Genomic DNA, 5,928 nt, shown 5'->3' with positions numbered 1-5,928 from the left:
TTTTCTATTAGTAGCAATGTAGCCAAAAGTCTGAAAACGCTCACATTTTGCTCTCTTTAGGAAAAGACAACATTGATTTTAGAGGTTTTGTTATGGAGGCCAGGGGATTTTCCAGTGCAGCACAGAGAAAGCTGGGTTTGGATTGGGAAGCCAGACATTTCTTGGCGCACATTCCCTACTTGAATGGGATTTGTTTGCCCCCTCCTCACCTCTCCCCAACCCCCAGGCAGCTAGAAGCCCCACCTCCTCACTTGGACCATATGGGGAAGCTGGCTCAGTGGCTGTTATTCTACTGACTCCAAGTTCACGCAGCTGTTCATCCCCTGCTTAATGTACCGGTAATTACAGCAATGTGCTCTTCTCTTTCCAATCATGTAACTTTTACTAATGGAAAATGATTTGTTTTTAACAACTTCCATGCATTTCTTTCTCGTTTTAATAAGAAAGGGTGTCTTGCGGCATTGAGCGATTGAATTCTCTATAAAAAACAAAAGTCTCCATATGAGTTTCCAGCTCCATAGGAGGGCTCTGTGGGATTGGCCAAAGGTGGTGGGGAGACTTAAGTGGGTGTAACTAACTTGATATGAATAGGTCAGTTGGGAAACAAAGCAAGCTCATTGCCTTCTGCACATGGAGGTGGTGAAAGAACATTTTTTAAAAATGTGAGACTGGGAAGAATCAAAACTACGAATTGAGCTCTGCTTTCATGATCCAAACTCCATGTACTCTCAAAGAACTTTTAAGACAAATACCTGAAGAGGTTTTCACTTATTTTCATTCGATCTTTCAGAGCATGTAAATGTCCTCCTTTGATGAGAAATGCTGATGGTTGGGGTTGGGTGGAGGCTGAAATGATTACAAGTGCCTCACTTGCTGTAGCCATGCTAAGCTACCAGGCACAGATCAAACAGGCATGTGTTCACATGATTGTTTTATTTGTAGATAAAATATAGACACCTTGGACTTTCCTTCCTTATATCCCCTAAATGGCACTGGAAATCACTCTAAAAGGATTATTTTTAAAGCAAAACTTTTCCAACTCATTAGAGGATTTCAGTTTTAGACTTTTATTTTAAATAAATGGTTGAGTAGCAGTTGTAACAAAGAATGTGAAATCACACCCTTGTGTGTGGATGGAAATACTACTACACAACACACATAGCTAATTTTATCAGAAGGACGACAGCAAAAGGAATGCCTTCTTTACATGAGAACTCAAAAGTCAAGAGCATTGACAAGATGACAAACCATGATTGTGAAGTGGCTTTGCCACATCTTGACATTTTAAAGATTTATGTAATTCAAGATTTATCTAAAATTATAAAATACATATCCTGAGCTCAAAATTCTTTGATGTTAAGATGTATCCATATCTTTTAAGGACATTAATTTTATTCCTTGTGCATTTCCTTTCTTCTATTTGTGGTTAATAATGACATGGCAGCCAGAAATCATCTATCTTCTCCTTCTTATCTAGCTCCCTCCAGAAGTCATTTTTTCTTAGAGATTTCTTTGGAAATGTTATGAAGCTAGAGTGAAGTCATTTTTAAAAACACACATTGAAACTTAGAACTGAATAATTTTTAAATATTTGTAATAACTTTGGCAAAACCGTTGCTTTCCTTAAGAACCACAAGACCACACCAGCAGCAAAGAGGCATTATTGTTCCTCTGGAGTCTTGAGAAGTTCCTCGTGTGACAGACTCCAGCAAACGGGGTCTGTGCTTCGCTCCTCCATAAATGCACCACAAAAGTCTAGATCTGATTTTGCCCTCTAGGAATTCTTGTGCCTTGATTTATACAAAGCAAAAATTATGTTTAATATTTTAAAACTAGCTTCAGGAACTAGAATCTTCAGAATTAGTGGTCTGACTCTAGTCATGTGCATATCTTACATCATCTTCTATTTTTTCAGATGGTTGCATCAGTAGCTTTGGGAATATTTTATTTTTAAAGTTTTAAGTCATTCTGGCATCCACTAGACCATCAAAAATATAACTATGATCTAATGAATGCCCAAATAAGTTGTCGCATAATAACAGCTACTTATCATGTTCACTTTCCCCGTTATTCATTTATTCATTCAGTATTAATTGAGCAACTCATATGTGCCAGGCATATTCTAGGGACCCTAGTGAACTCAAAATCTTAGCTTTATAAAGGTTGCAGTTCAGTAGGAGGACATAAACAAATAAAATATATAAGTAAAAAAAGTTAAATAGCAATGAGCTCTAAGGACAAAAAGCACTGTATAGGGGACAGAATGTGAAGAGAGAGTTTCAATTTTACATGGAGTGAAAGAGAAGACCTCAATATGTGACTTTTGAGCACACAAGGGAAGGAAGTAAGATATAAGCTTTGTAGATATTTGAGGGAAAAACTGTCCAAGCAAAGAGTACAGCAAGAGCAAATGTCCTAGGGGTTATGAATGTAGAGTGTTCAAGAGTGCCGAGGAGGCCAGTGTGCCCAGAGTACAGATATTAGGAGATAAGTTTAGAGAAGTGAAGGAAGCCAGATCTTAGAAAACCGTAGTTTCTTATAAGGACTTTGGCTTTTAATTTGAGATAGGGGAAGCTGCTGGAGATTTTGAACAGAAAATGACAGAATCCCGCATAACTTTTAACAAAATAATCCTGGCAGTTATGTTGAGAGTTGATTTAAGGGCAGCAAGGGAAGCAGCAGGGAGACAGGTTAGAAGGCTATTATAATAAGCCAGGCAACAGGACAAAAAGGGTAAAGGTGGAGAAAGTAGATATAAATGGAGTTCCTACTATATAGCAGGCACTATGTTAGGCTTTGTGGATATATCAGGGGGAAAACAGTGGCTGTGTTCCCGGGGGCTTTGCATTCTACTGGGAAGAGCCAGGCAATCAACAAATGAGCCAGTGCATACATAAAATATCAGGTGATGATAAGTTATATCTAGAGAAACCCTAACATGTTCCAAAGTTCATTATGGCAAACACCTAGAAACAAACACAGTCCTGTATAGTGGGGACTGGAGAAGAAAAGTATGGCATATTCAAACAGAGACTATTATGTAGCAATGAAAACTGAGTGATTATAACTACATGCAACATTGAAGATGGATCATAGCAATATAATAGGAATACAAAATAAGCTAGTTTATATTTAAAACATTATATTTTTTATAAAGCCTAACACATACAACCCAAACTAATATTTTTAAAGAAGTACAAATAGATGTGTTAATGTATATCAAATGAAATCGAGAACATTGTTAATACAAGATTCGGGGTAGTAGTTGTCTTGAATGAGGAGTGGCAAAGAAATTATTGGGTAGTCACATGGGTTTCTGTGAGGGTTCTAGCTTCATGTTGGATGTTGGATTACTGGATTTAATTATATTATTTGCAGGGAAGGAAGAATGAAGGAAGGAAGGAAGGAGGAAGGGAGGGAGGGAGGAAGGAAGAATGGGAGGCAGGGAGAAAGGAGGGAAGGAAGGAAGGAAGGAAGGAATAAAGGAAGGAAGGGAGGGAGGGAGGGAGGGCAGACATTTTACAGGGTTAACATTGAATATATGCCGTGAACCATGGATTATAATTCATCTAAATGTGTTTCCCTGTGGTGTAGGGTGGGAAAAGTTATGGAGTATTTGCTTTTATATATGTAAATTTGCCAGGGAAATCCTCTCTAAGGAAATGACATTTGAGCAGAAGCATGAATGGATTGGAGAAGTGGTTGGAGGAACAAGGAGAAATTCCTGGCTGGAGTGGAGTGAGCGAAAAGAAAGCAGCAGGAGTCGAGGTCAGGGAGGAGCAGGAACAGGTCATCTTGGCCTTTATAAGCTGTGAGGAACTCTGACTTATACTCCAGCAGACACTGAAAACAACTGAGAGGTTCTGAGCAGAGGAGTAACATTACCTGCTGTAAATTTTAAAAGGATCATTCCTGCTGCAGTGTGGGAATACACCAGGGTTTCTCTGGACAACTGACATCTTGGACTGGATGATTCCTTGTTGTAACAGATATTCTTCTGCATTGTACGATGTTTACCATCATCCCTGGCTTCTCCCTAATGAAACTATAACGTCATTCCCTACCCCCTAGTTATGACAACCAAAATTGTCTCCAGATATTGCCAAATCAGGGGCAAAGTCGTTCTGCTTGAGCACCACTGGAATGTGTTGAAGGTGGCAAAAGACAGAATCAGTGAGAGGGGGTAGGAGGATGTTGTTGCGCCCACCAGAAACAATGGCTGGGACTAGGGCAGAAAGGCTCTCTTTTCTAAACACATGTATTCATAGTTTGGGTCTGTACCCACATGGCTGGAATCTCTACAATCTGAGGATGTTCAGAAATTCTCAAAGATGAAGTCAAAGATGAATTCCCAAGTCAAATATTCATTTGCACTCAAATATTTCCCAAGTGCTATAGAAATGGGGTAAATGTGAGCATGAAATCATCCATATGGTGATTCCTTAAGGACTAGGTCCAAACTGTCCACTTCTTTTCCTCTTGGCTTTGTCCAGTCTGGCAACTCATTCTTTGATTTGCATCCAGGTGAGTTCCTTGAAGCCCTGAACCGAGGACTTCTTGTGTACTTTAACAGTTGTTATATCCGAAGATATTCTGATTGGCAACATTTTTAACATAGAGAACTGTTTAAAGAAAATACTGCCAGCACACAACTCATCCACAAAATGCTGTTTTTGAAGAAGATAGAGGAGGCTGTGACTGAGATCATCAGAGAATCAGCCCGACACCCCAAACATAATAGGGCAAAGGAGTCAGATGAGAATTTTGTTCAGTAGGAGACACTGGACAACAAGACAGGACCCTTGACCTCAGAAAAGCAGGAATTCAGGAATATTATAGAACATGAAGTAGCAGAGCCATGGAGCAGAATTTACAGCACTAATCTTGAGCGCTTTCCCCCGAGGACTCTGTCCTGTTTTCAGAAAGGCCTCTGGGAAGGCCAGGCTGTGAAAGGTAGAAATGTAAACACGGGGACAGGAGTGGCCTTCGGTCTAAAGAGTGAGCCACGCAGGTTTCTAGTTGCCAGCCTTCCAGTAGTGGTACTGGGAAATGGTTTTATAGGACAGACAAATCACCCGAATGCAGAAAATGCAATTCCACTGAAGCAAATCTAACTTCCTTTCCTGACGGAGAATGTAATTAAATCCTGCTTCGGAGGACGGTTTGTATCCTCTGCTGCTGGGGGTCTTGGCTCATGCTCATCGCTGGTGTTTACAAGATGATATTCCCTGCCTCCTGTGACATGCTGAGGCAGCCCTGACTTTGAAGATGGGGTGGTGGTGCATGCGAGGGAAGGGGGATGAGTAAGGCTGTGTTTTATTTGCAGAGCTTGGCTGTTCATCTCTCACATTCACATCTGACACCAGAAGCCCACACCATGCTTGACTTTTCCAAAACAGTGATTCTAATGTAACACCCTAACGAGCTGTATTCACTTACCTTTCAGAAGGAGACTGGGGGGACATACATCCACAAGGTGAGAGGAAGGGGCGATTGTAACAATATTAAATGTGATTACCACCAGCAGAAGTTCTGCGAGATGAAGTGACTGAATCACAGCTCACAATGTCATCAAAATACAATTAAAAGTGCAATTTTACCTTACTTATTTAGTTATTCACTTGTATTTTAAAAGTTGAGTCATTGGCAGTAATCTTATCATGGCCTAAATGAAAAAAATCTAAGAGGTTCATGAATTTGCTGCTCACTTTTGGTCCTACAGTCACTTTGTAACACATAATCTCTATTTGGAACATAGAATGTCCTGTCCAAGATATTCATCAAAACTCAAGTTTTTTGTGATATCAAATATCACATCTTCTCCCTTCTCAGTTTGGATCTGCTTCTCGCTGGAAATCGACAAAGGGAAAGGGCTGTGGGGGTAGGGCTTGAGAGGCACCTGATTTCCTTTCTATCTTTTACACTGTG

At 40.1% G+C, this 5,928-nt stretch overlaps 1 long non-coding RNA gene across 1 annotated transcript; it reads left to right on the top strand.

Moving 5' to 3' along the window:
- The first annotated feature begins 286 nt into the window (after window positions 1-286).
- Window positions 287-5,604, top strand: LOC108538738 (uncharacterized). Its single transcript, XR_001888180.1, has 2 exons — window positions 287-338; window positions 4,525-5,604. It is a non-coding gene; the product is annotated as an uncharacterized LOC108538738 (long non-coding RNA).
- Window positions 5,605-5,928: the final 324 nt, after the last annotated feature.

This window comes from Rhinopithecus bieti, unplaced genomic scaffold (assembly GCF_001698545.2).
Source record: "Rhinopithecus bieti isolate Rb0 unplaced genomic scaffold, ASM169854v2 scaffold_15336, whole genome shotgun sequence".
NCBI lineage: Eukaryota > Metazoa > Chordata > Mammalia > Primates > Cercopithecidae > Rhinopithecus > Rhinopithecus bieti.
Note: the sequence above shows the minus strand (reverse complement) of the source record. Positions and strands in the feature narration are given on the sequence as shown.